At 39.7% G+C, this 17,808-nt stretch overlaps 2 long non-coding RNA genes across 4 annotated transcripts; both read right to left on the bottom strand.

Annotated features, from left to right (window-relative positions):
• Positions 1 to 4,858: 4,858 nt before the first annotated feature.
• On the bottom strand, positions 4,859 to 8,546 carry LOC149397909 (uncharacterized). 2 transcript variants are annotated; one of them, XR_016297236.1, is made up of 3 exons: positions 7,539 to 8,113; positions 6,092 to 6,222; positions 4,859 to 5,078 (listed from the first exon to the last, which is right to left on the bottom strand). It is a non-coding gene; the product is annotated as an uncharacterized LOC149397909 (long non-coding RNA). The 2 variants fall into 2 exon arrangements; XR_016297237.1 differs by lacking the exons at positions 4,859 to 5,078; positions 6,092 to 6,222 and adding an exon at positions 6,545 to 7,263 and having other exon boundaries at positions 7,539 to 8,546.
• A 1,768-nt stretch (positions 8,547 to 10,314) lies between these two features.
• Positions 10,315 to 13,756, bottom strand: LOC149397908 (uncharacterized). Of its 2 annotated transcripts, XR_016297134.1 has the most exons (3): positions 12,995 to 13,569; positions 11,548 to 11,678; positions 10,315 to 10,534 (listed from the first exon to the last, which is right to left on the bottom strand). It is a non-coding gene; the product is annotated as an uncharacterized LOC149397908 (long non-coding RNA). The 2 variants fall into 2 exon arrangements; XR_016297135.1 differs by lacking the exons at positions 10,315 to 10,534; positions 11,548 to 11,678 and adding an exon at positions 12,001 to 12,719 and having other exon boundaries at positions 12,995 to 13,756.
• Between the last annotated feature and the right edge of the window lie 4,052 nt (positions 13,757 to 17,808).

Below are 17,808 nucleotides of genomic sequence, written 5' to 3'. Positions count from 1 at the left end.
TGTGGGGTGAGATGGGCTTGGGTTAAGTGGTTTGGGCGGCCCATTTAGGGGGGGTAGGGCTGACTTGGATAAAGCTTGTCTGCTGCGTTTCAAAGGGGTTTTAGGGTTACCCACCTTTCTATTTGTCTGGGGAGATCCACTAGCTTCTTTCCCAGAAGAGGAAATGGTGTTGCAGGTGTTCTCCTCGACTGCGGGAAGTGGTGTCTTCGGCGGGGGTCTGTCATTCTGAGACGAGGCGCGCTGCTCAAGATGTCCTTTCGCTGCAACGCTGGCCTCGCGCGTGGGATCCACGGGTTTTTTTGGGGAAGTTTCCACTTCTATCCGGTTTCCGACCGTTGAGGGGGGGTTCCGATGGCCTTGGGGTTCCTCAGCCCTGTTACCGACCGTTGAGGGAGGGTTTCGAGAGCTTTGGACCCTACCGCCGTTGGAGAAGCAAGAGGCGATCGGAGAGTAGGAAGACAGCCATTCACCGTACATGGGAAGTTGTGGGAATCCTTCCTTCTCAATTAAAATATCACTGACTCTTGTGCAGTCATTTTGGTTGTGACCGAGCATCCCGCAGCGGAAGCAGAAGAGCCCAAGGCCTTCATACTTGGCTTGGATCCAGGTGGGGGGGAGGTTATCACGGTCGAGGAAAAAACCAGCTCGGAGGGGTTTCCTGATCGGGACGGAGACTTTGAATCGGACTGATTGGTTAAAACGGCCTCCTCTGCTCTCCCTGCAGTCCAGAATCTCTCCAAAAGTGGCTGCGATACGTCGGAGGCAATGAGCGTGATTCATCGCTGGTGGGAGCCCAGAGAGGCGGATCCAAAAAGGACAGAGTCGGAATTTCACTTCGTCTAGAGTGAGGTTTTCCGGCCAAGGCTGAAGGATGAATTGGGTACCCTTGACCGTCCAGGGTCCCCTGTTTAGTATGTCCTCAAGGTCCTTTCTTAGTTTGAACTGGAGTCTGAAAAGACCGGGGCGTATTTCCGATATTGACCAGGTTTCCGTTGTTTTCCAAGCTCGGTTTAGGACGGCTGAGATGGTGCTACGGCCGCAGGGTTTCCTGGAGATGATCCTCCCAAGGAGGACCTGGTCGGAGCCTTTTTCTGGGGGCAGATTTGGCGGCTTGTCGATGGTGAGTTCTGACGCCAGCAACGAGGAGGTTTGTGCCACCACCTCTTCCATTTCTTCATCCTCGTCATCGTCAAAAGGGTTGCTGGGCAGATTGCGTTTAGGACCCATAGAGGGCAAGGTACACAGTGACCTAAGGACCTGGATGTCCCAGAGTAAGAAAAGCTCAGTGGATTATTTCCCAGTACACCTTGTTTTTTCTTGACATTCTCTTAAGCTCCAGAGAATCCCATGGATGCACAAAAGAGGGCTCAAATGGTGAGTGACTCAAAAGATGACAGAGATCTTGTCGAAGTAGCGATGGTCACAAGGCAGCTTTATTTGAAATCCTCGAAAGCTCTCACCAAAGAAGAAGTCCTCGAACGCATTCGTCAACACAAGAGCTTGGTATTTATATTTTTAATTCCCTTATTTAGCAAGTAGTTAGTATCTATAAAATATTTGGATTTAAGCGAATCTTTTCCCATATTTGGTTGCTCATTCTTCTCCATTCCTACTTTTTTCTTAGGACGGACTAAATAACTAGCTCAAACAGCCTCATTACTTTAAAATTATAGCTCAATTATTAAAATATTTAGGAAAGTAGCCAATTTGTTATAATAACATTCAAATATTCCAAAAATATTATTAACTGTTGGAGTAAATAATATTAACGGTAACAAGAAAAATAGTAAATCTCATTGACAGTAACAAGAATAATAGTAAATCTTATTAACGGTAACACGAACACAGTAAATCTTATTCACCGTAACAAGAATAATAGTAAATCTTATTAATCGTACCAAGAACAATAGTAAATCTTATTAACCGTAACAAGAACAACTAAAATCTTATTAACTGTAACAAGAGCAACAGTTAATCTTATTAACCGTAACAATAACAATATTTAATCTTATTAACGAAAACAAAAACAACAGTAAATATGATTAATGGTAATAAAAACATAATCAAATAATTAATACCACTAACTTTAACGGTTAATATTATTAATTATCATAGTAAATAATATTAACTGAGGCTAAGCTTCAAAAGTAATTTCTACATTCTTGTCTAATCAATTAATTATATGATTAATAACAATAACGTTAACAATTAATATTATTAACTGCCAACGTATATAATATTAACTTTCATAGTAAAAAATTTCTTTCAACTTCTTTGAGGTTCGTTTGCAAGTTAATATTATTTACATTGACAATGTATTCACAGTTAAAAATTCTTTGAACTCCGAAACCAACTCGAAAAACCCAAACTCAAGTCCACAGCCGTGGAGCAGCAAACCTCCTTGTCTTATTCCTCGTCTGACAACTTGTATTCAGCTCGAACTCAGCAAGAACAAAGCCACCCTCAAAATCCGTTTCGCCACGAAATCCAGCGCGCTACTCCGATCGATCCTCGTCGACACCGGTGCGGTGGCTTTTCTGATAAACCTCCTCTTTCTCGCCACCGGAGACAGAGACGAAGAAAACACTGCGGTGGCGCTGTTGAGACTCTCCAAAGACCCGATCGGGAAATCCTGATCGTCGAGAACGGCAGGCTCGACCCGATTCTCTCGCTCCTCGACTGTGGCCGATCACCAGAGTCGAAACAGATTGCCGCTGCCACTGCATTCTACATCGTCGCCTCATCGGAGAACACTGCCGCCCGCGCTCGCCGAGCTTCTCCGATTCTGGATACCATGCGCAAGAAAAAACGTCGATGTGGCAATCCACGCACTCATATCAAACCCGGCCAACGCCGCAATGGTCCTCTGTGCCGGCGCCGTATCGTCGCTAGTCAATGCGTTGATAAATCTTGCGAATCTGTATATAAATCCACGCATCAACAAAAAAAAACAGAATTCAATGAGATTGGTATCATAATCGGCTACAGATTTCTTACGACAAGGCTCAAAAAATGTCTTTGATTTGGATGTTGATCTCAGCGAGCTCTTTGCTGATCAACGACAAGAGATCCAATATCCGGAACTTCGCAGATTTCTCGATCAGATACGAACAATGCGAGTCAATGAACGACGAAAAGAAGATTTAAGTTAAAGGAAACTATAAGTATGCGAATCAAAATCACCCTAGGAGACGACTCCGATTCTCTCTCTCTCTCTCTCTCTCTCTCTCATAGTAACTGTGACAATCTACGGCGTGATGAAGTAGCAGTTTCTGATGAAAACTCGGCTCCGAGAACACCGCTCGGAGATGTACCAGTCGCTGCAGACGAGCGAGACCGAGCTTCGCTCCTTGTGGCTCTTTGATGGGAATTTTCTTAACTAAAGAAAAATTCTACACGACGCAAGCGAACGTGTCGTCAAGTAATAGAGTGCAAAAGCACGGATATCGATCCCACAAGGACTCTAGACTATTTCCGAAGCAAACTCACTAGCTTTCTTTTTCGAGTTATGGAAAATGAAAAATGGGGTTTTTGATTGTTTTGAGAACAAGATGAAATGTAAACAAGAGTGAAAACACTATTTAAGCACAAGTTAAAAGGAAGGGGCACGATTTCGTTATTTCATCGAGTCGGTCGGTCTTGGTACGATTCTAAGCTTGGGTTTAGAGTTGTAAAAACTTAGTCTCAATCCCTCCTATAACATTCACTAATCTCTCTCGAGTCTTTAGGAATCTAGCTACGTGTCGAACTTACACCTCTCGGTTTGGGTCCTACTAAAACACAAAACCGCATTTAGCCCGGGATTTCAATCAACTACATCTACCCCCTAGTCTTTCTATAGCTCTAGGAAGGTTAATGATGGGACGGGTAGAGCTCACTCGTTTATTACCTCTCGGTTTCTAAACTCGTCTAAGGTTCACTAATTAGTTAGCTACTCTAATTAGCGTTAACACACAACCCATACCCATAATATTTCACTCTCAACCCAACCATGAAGCACAAAATCTAATCTAAAGGATTGACCAACCAACTCAACTACTCAACTACATCGCACCCCTATATCTACTTAGCTACTCATGATTATGAATAAACAAAACAAAATAGAAATTAACAAAAGAATTAAAGCAATAAAATAAGTAGACATTGAGTGCTAAAATAAACAAACACTTAAGCTCTCATTAATATACTACCACCAACTCCAAAAATCCACTCAACCAAAACAATAAATTCAAAACACAAATATTCAATGTTCAAGAGACTAAAGTAATCACCAAAACTCAATAGAAATAGATTGCAAGCAATAAATGATGTTCAAAGCAATAAATGGACAATAAATAAAAGAGATAGAGTTAAGGGTGAACAAATGGAGGTGATGAGGATGATGGAGGTTGTCACTTCTCCTTCTTCTTCTTCACTCCCAAGCTCAAGAACAAAATGAGTGTCAAACCCTAGCTTTCTCTCTCTCACTTTCTCTCTCAAGGTTTCAAAACAAAAACTAAAAATGTTCTATCCTCAAGCTTTTTTTTTTCCTCTTTGAATAAGTGTATATGAGGGTTTAGGAAAGGTTTTCGGAGCAAATATGGACCCTTGGATGGGATCCAAGGGCCAAAAATGATCTAAAAGACGAGCTCCAAAAAATGCTGAAAATGCATCTGGCGCGGTGCGCCACATAACGGCGCGGCGCGCCACTCGTGAATTTTCTGAAGGCGCGGTGCGCCACATAACGGCGTTGTCACGACCCGCGAGCCTTAGCTCGCCCGCGAGCCGCGGCAGAGATCTCCGTATCTTACTTGACATAAATAAAATTCATAAAAACTTTGGTGGAAGCGCTTCCAGAAAACATTTTCTAGAAAAACTTATAAAATATTTACATAAACGTCTAAAAAATATGGGCGAATTTTTCGTTTTTCTTAAAACATACTATTTAAAACTTTACAAACAAAAGACTCGTCTTTTAAAAACAAAATAGACTCATTCGCCCTTGACTTAGCCACAGGTCGGCAGCCGTACATACACACGCCTACTTACTTACCGGTTTCGCTGATGCTCTGCTCAGTCTTCTTTGGCCTTTCCTTTATCTACAATATCAAGATAATAACTGTGAGTCGAAAGACTCAGTAAGCGGATATCTACATATCTAATGCACAATGCACATAACACATAAACAATACATAACATGAGATCATATCTTTTCATAACTTGCGGAAGTATCGGCTTAGGTCCCGATAAATCCACCTTACTTGAGAATCAATCGGCTTAGGTCCCGATAGATTCATCCTGCTTAGGAATCCCTCAGCTTAGGTCCCGAGAGATCCCTCTTACTTAAGAATTCACCAGCTTAGGTCCCGGTGATTCACATCATAACATACTTGCTTTAATCATAACTATGGAATTACCAGCTTAGGTCCCGGTAACTCCTCTTACTTGAGAATATGCCAGCTTAGGTCCCGGCAATTCCCATCATACAATACATTTCCTGCTCGGGATCCCTTAATGATATCCGCACGACACATGTCTTATTGGCGCCAGACAGGAGGGTGCACAGTCTCCTGCCTAATCCCCATGTGGTACCAGCACGAAGCATAATAGGTACCTGCTAACAAGGGGTATATGTCGGAGGCGGTACCATTCTGTGTTTTCTCTTTAATTAACTTAACATGAGAGACTGCTTAGTTCGGGTTCAATCCCGATCTTAACATATATTCTTTTCGCTTATTAACTCGTGACTTATAAGATCTTGAGATGCGACTCCCAAAGATCCTATCATAATATCCTCGCTTTTGAATACGAGTCTTAACTAGAGTCTCTCATAACCCAGTTTACTAGGACTGGATCTCTTGGAAGGAAAACTAACTAAACACGTAACAAAGGCTCGGGTTCCTAGATCCTCTAGCCATTTTTAGTTAGCCGGACTAATTCCGTTTCCCAATTCGTTAGTGGCTTAAAGCCCTTAATCTTGATAGTGAATTGTCTTTTGGTTTATCTTACTCTTGCTTACTAGAAAGCATATAGAAAATGCACGTACAATATATGTATATATAATGATATATATAATATTTCTTGATATTGTAGGTGCCTATAATCCACTTACCCGGGTATGATTCTTTCGAATCCTGAGATCTTCTCTTCCAGATAAAAGGGTTCTTCGTAACTTCACGTACAACCCAGTTCTCGTGAGCTCCTTCCTGCTCGCTGCTAATCCTTATAGCAATCTGGACTTATCTATGGAAGAGAAAGATCGAACATCGAACATACTCAGTATCTCGTCCATGGATCTACTAACGTACACACTTCTACTAAAAGAAAGCTCATAAGGAACGTATTCAAAACGTTCTCCTAGTCACGCTACTCAGAGCGTTACAAACACGAAGAACAGAGAATTCACGGAGGCAAAACAGAGATACAGAAAAGAATCGACGCCTAAAAGCAAGGCCTTAACAACTTCTCTGATCTAGGCTAAGAAACGCCCCGCTATTCGACCACCTATTCTTTTGACGGGACAAAGCCCATTGCTTAGGATAGGTTCCCGAAGGTCGAAACTAAAAGAAAAGAACGTATAAAGAAACTCTTACTAACAATCTATAGAATACGTAAGTTATATGAAAATAACTCAAACCGACACTTCTCAAATGTGGTTTAGAAAATATTTTATGACTTGTCTCTTTTTATTGACAAGTTATAATGTTTGAGAACGTAAATAAAACATTTCTCGTTGATATTCTTTTTCAAAATTAAAAGAGTCGAGCTTATAGTCGAACTCGATTTTTAATACATAATTAAGATAAATATACTAAATAATTACGTGAATAATCAACGAGTTTAATAATGATACATATTAATTATTTTTTCTTAACGACTTACATAAAACGAGCTCGACTATAAAACATAACAATACTACAAATAAAATCTACTCAGGCGCTAACTCGAAGCAACTCGCGCATATAAATTACAACTTCATAAACCATTTTGAAAAGAAAAACTACTTAATTACGTTCTAGACTCGAGTCGGAACTCAAGGAATTTCGACTCGCTAACTCTAGGCAGAGATTGCCGTAAACAGCCCCCGAGAGCCGCCACAGCGTCGCTGCCGTCCCTGGCTCAACAGCTCGTCCACACCGAGCCAACGAACCACGCTGACCAGCCCCGCTCCGTCGTCGCTCGCGCAGCAGCTCCGTCAACCCTTGGACAGCGCCCTCGCCGTCCCGAACCGCTGCCCCGAGACCTGTGCAGCCTACCTAAAATCGAGCCTCACTCGACAACACACTCGCAACAAAACAAGACTTAACTACCATACCAACAAATCCAGAAAAACATTAAACCAGCCAAACACTATCCGGCCAAAACAGACCAAAATGAACCACACAATCTCATCAAGCCAAACAATACCCACGGCCAAGCGTTCACACGAACAACAACAATATCACACGGCTGAAACAATTCCAAATCCAAACAAAAACCCCCAAATCTCCAAACCCTAGATATATAATTTCTTCTCAAATCCGAGCAGTAGAGGAAGAGAAGTTCAAAATCGAGCTTACCTTCTCTGTCGCCGTCCCTCTCTCCTTCTTCTCCGACGAGTTTCTCTGCTCCGGCGTCCTCGGCTTGCTCGCGGCGGCGCTAGTTCCTTCTCGGCCGCGTGTGGGTGGCGCTCGGGCTCGGTGGCTTGCTGTCGGCCGATCTCCTCCTCCGCGAGCTCACTCCCTCAATCTCTTTCTCTCTCTCGCTCGCTCGACCGCTCTCTCTCCCTTGCTCTCCCTTCTCTCGGCTCTCTCTCTCCCCCTCTGGTTCTCTTCTCCTTCTTCTTTCTTTTTTTTTTCCCGTGTCTTTTCTCTTCCTTGGGCCGGTGGGTTTGATTTTATTCGGCTAAGTGATAAACATCACTTGATATTATCCAAATCTTTGATTGATGACATGGCAATGCTCATCCTTATCCCATTAATTACAAACCAACCTATTTTCTTTGTTTTCTTTCAAATGGGTCCCTTAAAATTGTTACAACCACGTCCTTTTCATATAATTATTTAATTAAATCCATCACCGAACGGATTATAATTATATGATTTGAACCGAGAATTTTCTCGTTCGTTCTCGATTAATTAAAATATATTTAAGATTTCTCGGAATTAATTCTCATCCTTGAGAATTTATTTCTTAAATTAATTTCCGGAATGTTTCCTCGGAATTAATTTATTAATCGAGTTAAACTCGATAATTCCTTTGTTTATTCCGAGATTTCCATAACCTTAATATATTTAAAATTAATTCGATAAATCCATTGAAGTATAATTCACTCGAGAATTTAGTTGTAACAACGGAAACTCGTTATTTACTTCCAAATTTCCAAATACGAGTGACGCAGAAACTTGTCCTTACAATCCCTACCCCCTTAAGTTAGTTTCGTCCTCGAAACTTAAAGCAAAGCAGGGTACTCTTTCTGCATCACACTATTGAGTTTCCAGATAATTTTCCATCCTCAGAAAAGAAGAGAGGATATACCTTCCTCTAAACATGTCATCGCTTAATGAACAGCAGATTGATTCTAGTCTTAAGATAGTCACTTCCTAACTGTTAGATATAACTAACCAGGAATCTATTCCATCATCTACCAAGATCAAGAACTTGACTAGGACACAACAGACGAACATGCATAGTTCCCACATACAGGAATGCATAACTGAAGAGTAAAGGATAGGAATCTAACCGGTTCTTCCAGACGATGACTCCTTTACTTCATCTCCATAGATGCTAAAGACGCGAGCTTTGGCCTTAGGTTGATTCTTCAGGTAAGCGATCTTCTCTTCTGAAACGTGACAATCCCGTGCAAAATGACCTTCTAAGCCACACCGGTAGCAGCTTGAGGTTCCTATGCGACACTCGCCTGAGTGCTTTCTGCCGCACTTGTTGCACGTAGGGAAATCATTAACCCTTGGCCTCTTGTACTTGTTCTCGCTTTGATTTCCTCTGTAGCTTCCTTCATTTCCCTGCGCCCTAGACCTGAAGTTTCTATCCCAACTCTTTTTCTTCTTGTCGGTGAAGTTCTTCTTCTCGACTTCTGCTACAGATTCCTGTAGGATGGTCATTGACTCGCTAGCTGGATTGACTTGTGCTATACGCCAACCGTCAATCCTTAATGCTCTTTGAACGGCATTCGCATAAGTTCGTGGCCCAACGTCGCCACTATCAACCTGACGCACAATTTCCACATTGAGTCCATGCATAAACTTCATCTTGCGCGACTGATCCGTCGGTACCATAGAGGGCGAAAACTTTGCAAGCTCATCAAACTTGGCTATATACTCAGCTACAGAGAGCTTCCCTTGCTTAAGATCCATAAACTCTCGTACCTTACCCGAGAGATTAGCTTCACCCAGGTACTTCTCATAAAATAGGTTGATAAAACGATTCCATGTAATATGAGAAACATCATCATAGAGTGCGATTACTTCCCACCAACTTCGAGCTTCAAGTTCCAGCTGGTTCACAGCACATGCAACCCTCTCAGCATCTGTAAGTTGCATGTACGTGAAGATCTGTTGGATCCTTTTAATCCAATTTTCCGCAAGGGAAGGATCAGCATCTCCATTGAAAGTCGGTGGTTTCTGCTTACGAAAACGCTCATATACAGGCTCCCCGACAGTCGGTGCCATTATCGGAATCTGGAACAGCGGAACCTCATCTGGCGCCATAGCTTGAGCTTGTGGTGGCGCTTGTACATTCTGACCATCTGGATTCCTATTCATATTTGGCACGTGCTCACCTTGTCCTCCAGGTTGTTCTGGTCGATGCGCCTGGGGTTCAGGGTCTTGTTGTCCCTGTGGAGGTTGCTGCTCATTCATTCGTGCAATAAGTTGCGTGATCAACCTGTTCTGCTCTTCTATTTGAGCATCCCTTCGACGAGCATCTTCTGCTTGGCGCTCTAAAGCCCTGCTAATCTCAGTCATTTCTTGTGAAAGATTCGTCTGCGTTTGCTTCTTAGGTCCCATTCTTAATCTCTACTTCACCTATAAGTAGGAATGGGTAAGTACACGGTTATCCTAATATAACCACTATCTTTCACAAAGACTCAACAAGATATTATAGATAAGGCTATCTTAAACATCAGCTGACTTATAAGTAAGTAAGTTAGTGTATGTACGACCACAAGTCTACAGAAACGGCTCAACCTGGGCTCTGATACCAAAAATTCTGTCACGACCCGCGAGCCTTAGCTCGCCCGCGAGCCGCGGCAGAGATCTCCGTATCTTACTTGACATAAATAAAATTCATAAAAACTTTGGTGGAAGCGCTTCCAGAAAACATTTTCTAGAAAAACTTATAAAATATTTACATAAACGTCTAAAAAATATGGGCGAATTTTTCGTTTTTCTTAAAACATACTATTTAAAACTTTACAAACAAAAGACTCGTCTTTTAAAAACAAAATAGACTCATTCGCCCTTGACTTAGCCACAGGTCGGCAGCCGTACATACACACGCCTACTTACTTACCGGTTTCGCTGATGCTCTGCTCAGTCTTCTTTGGCCTTTCCTTTATCTACAATATCAAGATAATAACTGTGAGTCGAAAGACTCAGTAAGCGGATATCTACATATCTAATGCACAATGCACATAACACATAAACAATACATAACATGAGATCATATCTTTTCATAACTTGCGGAAGTATCGGCTTAGGTCCCGATAAATCCACCTTACTTGAGAATCAATCGGCTTAGGTCCCGATAGATTCATCCTGCTTAGGAATCCCTCAGCTTAGGTCCCGAGAGATCCCTCTTACTTAAGAATTCACCAGCTTAGGTCCCGGTGATTCACATCATAACATACTTGCTTTAATCATAACTATGGAATTACCAGCTTAGGTCCCGGTAACTCCTCTTACTTGAGAATATGCCAGCTTAGGTCCCGGCAATTCCCATCATACAATACATTTCCTGCTCGGGATCCCTTAATGATATCCGCACGACACATGTCTTATTGGCGCCAGACAGGAGGGTGCACAGTCTCCTGCCTAATCCCCATGTGGTACCAGCACGAAGCATAATAGGTACCTGCTAACAAGGGGTATATGTCGGAGGCGGTACCATTCTGTGTTTTCTCTTTAATTAACTTAACATGAGAGACTGCTTAGTTCGGGTTCAATCCCGATCTTAACATATATTCTTTTCGCTTATTAACTCGTGACTTATAAGATCTTGAGATGCGACTCCCAAAGATCCTATCATAATATCCTCGCTTTTGAATACGAGTCTTAACTAGAGTCTCTCATAACCCAGTTTACTAGGACTGGATCTCTTGGAAGGAAAACTAACTAAACACGTAACAAAGGCTCGGGTTCCTAGATCCTCTAGCCATTTTTAGTTAGCCGGACTAATTCCGTTTCCCAATTCGTTAGTGGCTTAAAGCCCTTAATCTTGATAGTGAATTGTCTTTTGGTTTATCTTACTCTTGCTTACTAGAAAGCATATAGAAAATGCACGTACAATATATGTATATATAATGATATATATAATATTTCTTGATATTGTAGGTGCCTATAATCCACTTACCCGGGTATGATTCTTTCGAATCCTGAGATCTTCTCTTCCAGATAAAAGGGTTCTTCGTAACTTCACGTACAACCCAGTTCTCGTGAGCTCCTTCCTGCTCGCTGCTAATCCTTATAGCAATCTGGACTTATCTATGGAAGAGAAAGATCGAACATCGAACATACTCAGTATCTCGTCCATGGATCTACTAACGTACACACTTCTACTAAAAGAAAGCTCATAAGGAACGTATTCAAAACGTTCTCCTAGTCACGCTACTCAGAGCGTTACAAACACGAAGAACAGAGAATTCACGGAGGCAAAACAGAGATACAGAAAAGAATCGACGCCTAAAAGCAAGGCCTTAACAACTTCTCTGATCTAGGCTAAGAAACGCCCCGCTATTCGACCACCTATTCTTTTGACGGGACAAAGCCCATTGCTTAGGATAGGTTCCCGAAGGTCGAAACTAAAAGAAAAGAACGTATAAAGAAACTCTTACTAACAATCTATAGAATACGTAAGTTATATGAAAATAACTCAAACCGACACTTCTCAAATGTGGTTTAGAAAATATTTTATGACTTGTCTCTTTTTATTGACAAGTTATAATGTTTGAGAACGTAAATAAAACATTTCTCGTTGATATTCTTTTTCAAAATTAAAAGAGTCGAGCTTATAGTCGAACTCGATTTTTAATACATAATTAAGATAAATATACTAAATAATTACGTGAATAATCAACGAGTTTAATAATGATACATATTAATTATTTTTTCTTAACGACTTACATAAAACGAGCTCGACTATAAAACATAACAATACTACAAATAAAATCTACTCAGGCGCTAACTCGAAGCAACTCGCGCATATAAATTACAACTTCATAAACCATTTTGAAAAGAAAAACTACTTAATTACGTTCTAGACTCGAGTCGGAACTCAAGGAATTTCGACTCGCTAACTCTAGGCAGAGATTGCCGTAAACAGCCCCCGAGAGCCGCCACAGCGTCGCTGCCGTCCCTGGCTCAACAGCTCGTCCACACCGAGCCAACGAACCACGCTGACCAGCCCCGCTCCGTCGTCGCTCGCGCAGCAGCTCCGTCAACCCTTGGACAGCGCCCTCGCCGTCCCGAACCGCTGCCCCGAGACCTGTGCAGCCTACCTAAAATCGAGCCTCACTCGACAACACACTCGCAACAAAACAAGACTTAACTACCATACCAACAAATCCAGAAAAACATTAAACCAGCCAAACACTATCCGGCCAAAACAGACCAAAATGAACCACACAATCTCATCAAGCCAAACAATACCCACGGCCAAGCGTTCACACGAACAACAACAATATCACACGGCTGAAACAATTCCAAATCCAAACAAAAACCCCCAAATCTCCAAACCCTAGATATATAATTTCTTCTCAAATCCGAGCAGTAGAGGAAGAGAAGTTCAAAATCGAGCTTACCTTCTCTGTCGCCGTCCCTCTCTCCTTCTTCTCCGACGAGTTTCTCTGCTCCGGCGTCCTCGGCTTGCTCGCGGCGGCGCTAGTTCCTTCTCGGCCGCGTGTGGGTGGCGCTCGGGCTCGGTGGCTTGCTGTCGGCCGATCTCCTCCTCCGCGAGCTCACTCCCTCAATCTCTTTCTCTCTCTCGCTCGCTCGACCGCTCTCTCTCCCTTGCTCTCCCTTCTCTCGGCTCTCTCTCTCCCCCTCTGGTTCTCTTCTCCTTCTTCTTTCTTTTTTTTTTCCCGTGTCTTTTCTCTTCCTTGGGCCGGTGGGTTTGATTTTATTCGGCTAAGTGATAAACATCACTTGATATTATCCAAATCTTTGATTGATGACATGGCAATGCTCATCCTTATCCCATTAATTACAAACCAACCTATTTTCTTTGTTTTCTTTCAAATGGGTCCCTTAAAATTGTTACAACCACGTCCTTTTCATATAATTATTTAATTAAATCCATCACCGAACGGATTATAATTATATGATTTGAACCGAGAATTTTCTCGTTCGTTCTCGATTAATTAAAATATATTTAAGATTTCTCGGAATTAATTCTCATCCTTGAGAATTTATTTCTTAAATTAATTTCCGGAATGTTTCCTCGGAATTAATTTATTAATCGAGTTAAACTCGATAATTCCTTTGTTTATTCCGAGATTTCCATAACCTTAATATATTTAAAATTAATTCGATAAATCCATTGAAGTATAATTCACTCGAGAATTTAGTTGTAACAACGGAAACTCGTTATTTACTTCCAAATTTCCAAATACGAGTGACGCAGAAACTTGTCCTTACAGGCGTGGCGCGCCACCCGTGAATTTATGAAGGCGCGCCGCACCTCTCTTGCGCGTTGCCCGCTCGAGCTCTCGGGTGTAAATTTTGGCACCAGGGCGCGGCGCGCCTCTCGAGAAACGTTGACTCCATTGACCGTCGTTGACTTTTGTTGACTTGACTTCCAATGACCATAACTTGCTCGATTTAGCTCCGATTCAGCCCGTTTTCGCACCACAACCTTCTCATACTCTCTCAAACCTGAAAATGCAATAAAAACTACAAAATAACATCAAAAACACTAAGAACAAGTTCCGATTCTTATCTAAGAGTCATAGATAAGTGTGAATGAATCTCACTTATCACTCTTCACCATAGCCAGAACTCTCTCCAAAATCTCATCCAGGAAGCTCGAGCTCGCTTGAGATATGTCGTCGTTTCTCTTCTTCTTCACCAGATTTAATCAATTTAGGGAATGTGACGAGTGATATGAATGAGAGGTGAATTGGGAGAAAAGGGCGATTTTGGAAACTCTAATTAGTGTTGGCTATTTTCCTAAATAATTGAATAATTGGGCTATTATTTTAAGCTCCCCTCCATAAAAAGGCTAGTTACTTACAAATCTCATTTTTCTTATTTCAACCTACTGGTAGGTAAGAACTCTTTATTGTTCTTTATTATTTTGTATTTGAGTCATCATATGTTGATGATAATCTTCACGTATACAACAGTGATATATATATATATATATATATATATATATTGATATTGATATATATATATATATATATATATATATATTGATATTGTTTTCAGATCCAATTAGATCTTCAACAAATGTATGCGAGTGGTTATGCCATAATCAAAGTTCGTTATTAGGAAGATCATAGAGGACATCGATGACCGTCATCCCTCTTTTAGTTGGGAGAATCTCTTAGGTTTATCAGGTTCTTTGGTAAAGAAACGCTTGTCAACAAGGTTCTTGATGGTGAAAAGCGTAATAAATCGTTAATTTATGTTTATAGTTATTTTACAAATTAACAAAACATTGGCTATTTAGTAAAATTTAAGTTTGTTATTGGCTAGTTAGCGCTATAGAGCCCATGTTTATATTGAAACACTCCAAATGCCCATTTAATCCTAAGATTATGAATCTTATTGTTCGAATAACCATTAAAAGACTTTGTTATGCTGATATGAATTTGACTCTTCTCATATTGTCAGTTATTTTAGGGCAAAAACTTTATAATCATAAGACGGACTTTGAAGACAAAATGAATGTTTCACTTTGTTGATTTACTCATGTTCTTAGTTTAAAAGCTGAAACTATTCAAGATTAATAAGCTGTTATCGCTAGGGCTGTACAAAACCGAATCGAAAATCGGATAAAACCGATATCCAAACCGAACCGAAACCGAAATTTGGAGCCACGTCAGCTAACCAAAAATCGGATTCGGATAACCGATCCGGTTAACAAAACTGGACCGGATATCGGATTCGATTTTGAGAAAATCTGGATATCGGTTATTTAACCGATTTTTTAATTAAAAATAAATATATATTAAAAAAAAGACTTGATCCTGTTGTATTGCGAGAATACATAGATGAAGTGGAAGCACTAAATGATTCTAAGCAAGTTGTTTCGGGTAAGATAATTAATTTGATATTTTATTTGACATATTCATTTGTTGTTTGTTTATTAAAACAAATTTATTTTAAATTTATGTCATTATTATTAACATATGATGGTCAAGTTGTCATAGAAGAACAAACAATTCTCATATATCAACTCCTACTGCTACTACAACTTGATTATGTGGTCTATAAAGGTAACATACAAATTCAATTGTATATGGTTTATTATGGTCATTAGGGTTGTAATTTTAATTTTTATATTATGATATTTACATTTACATGTAGTTGGAGACGAGTATCCTTTTGAATTTTAATTTTTTTACTCAGTTTTAAATTATGTATTGTCATTTTGGAGCTTTATAAGAGTCATTTGTACTCGTTTTTTGAATTTTTACAAACCGGATTTGGATTTAAGAAACTGGATATCCATTTTATAAAAATGGATATGGAATTTTACAAATTGGATTACCGAATTTTAAAAATTGGATACTGGACTGGATACTGGATTTAAGAAACCAGATAACCGAATATTCGGATAACCGAATTTCAGTATTAGACTAAATTGGATCGGATACTGGACCGAATTATTAAAAACCGAAAATTCGGATTCGGATACTAAAAATGTCAAAAACCGAACCGAACCGATTTAGTTTCACCCCTAGTTATCGCACATAGCTCATTTTGTCGATATGCTACTAAATATCGAAGCTTTTGATCGAATGAACAATGTTATTGTTCACTTTGTGACTTGACCCAACATTTATTGCTCATTTCGCGACTTGACCAAACATTTCGAAAAAAAATAGGGCAAAATGGTGACCACCACAGGGTAGTCATACTCACAAACCCCTACCTTATGTTCTCATTTATACCAACAAGTAGATACCAAATTGTATATTTACTCTAAGAGTTATAACTCCTTCTTAAATGTAGGTCAAAGTAATCTCTGGGTAAATTAATTTACCACGAACACACATTCGTTGTCATAAGAATGAATTAGGACAATTAAATATTGCCCAAGAAATAACTAGCAACAAAAGAAGAGTCAAAACAATTTTGCATAACAAGATCTTCTTATAGTTATTCCAAACAGTCAGTCAAAATCTATGGATCAAAAGGGCATTTGATCCTATTACTTGTTGTTAGGATAACTTGTGATGTATAATTATGAGACATAGAGGGTCGAGGACCCTATAATTCTTCCTAGATATCTTATAGAGATATTGAATAAGACCGTGTATTCTAAGAGTATATGCTAAAGTCATTTAAGTATTACTCGTAGGATCACTATGCATGAATACATACTTGGTTACTAAATCCTGAAATGAGACATAGTCACTTGTGACTAGTCATTCTTATTTGATGAGCCTATGATGAATATATTTCTATAAGAACTTTAGATTTGCAAAATCAGTGAGATGGCTTAGAATGAGATCATGAGCCTCAAAGATATGGAATTCATGTGAAATATTGCAATATACCTCAGTTCATGCTTTGTTGATGGGAGTGTGGATAAATAAAATGGGCCCAGTATTCAATTGAGTTTACTCATTGAATCAAGCATTGTGAGATGGTTGCTCATCTCACTAAGATTGCTTATGCTTATGCACAATTAACAAAAGATTGAAGGAATCAATAACTAGAAAGTGTCAAATGGCAATTTGTAATTCTCATCTAGTTAGTGACATTCATGAAGGATAAACATGTAAGCTATTCAATGGAGCCGATAGAGTTAAGTTATAATGCGAAAAGTAGAAAACTAGGATATATGATAAAATAGATTTTCAGTGTCAATTATTTAGTAGACTCAATTGACACTAGGATTAAACATTGAGAAAAGTTAGAGAACTTCTGTGCAAAATGAATCACCCTTAAACTTTACTCAAATGGGTCTATAAGGTCTCTAAAACATGCTTTAGAAATTATACTAGTTAAATTTACTAGTGTAATAAGATTAAAATGTTGAATCAAGTACATTTGTTGAAATGCATTTGGAAATGTCACTTTAAGTGAAAATTAGTTTTTCGCTAAATATTGCTAAATTGTCAAAATAGATTTTGATGTTTATCATAAGATGATAAACACAAAATACCATAGTTTATAAATTGGGTTTATAGTGGTGGCATTATTAGAAGTTTAAGGCAAAATTACTATTTTTTTTTACATGTCATTTTCTTATTAATGTTACACTAATTTAAGGGAATTGATGACATGAACAATTGTTATTGGTTGCTGAATTGATGACATGGATTAGTCTTGGACGTGAACCCCTATTATAGTCAAGATGACTTGACCATGTACACATGTCATTTTGTTATTTTTCTTAAAAAGATAAAGGAAATATCTTTGGGTCAAAGAAGTGGGTTAA

The sequence above is a fragment of the Urtica dioica genome, chromosome 5 (assembly GCF_054948205.1).
Source record: "Urtica dioica subsp. dioica isolate 48M chromosome 5, U.dioica_male_clone48M_v1_H2, whole genome shotgun sequence".
Taxonomy (NCBI): domain Eukaryota; kingdom Viridiplantae; phylum Streptophyta; class Magnoliopsida; order Rosales; family Urticaceae; genus Urtica; species Urtica dioica.
The sequence above is the reverse complement of the archived record's forward strand: the minus strand, read 5'-3'. Positions and strand labels throughout refer to the sequence as shown.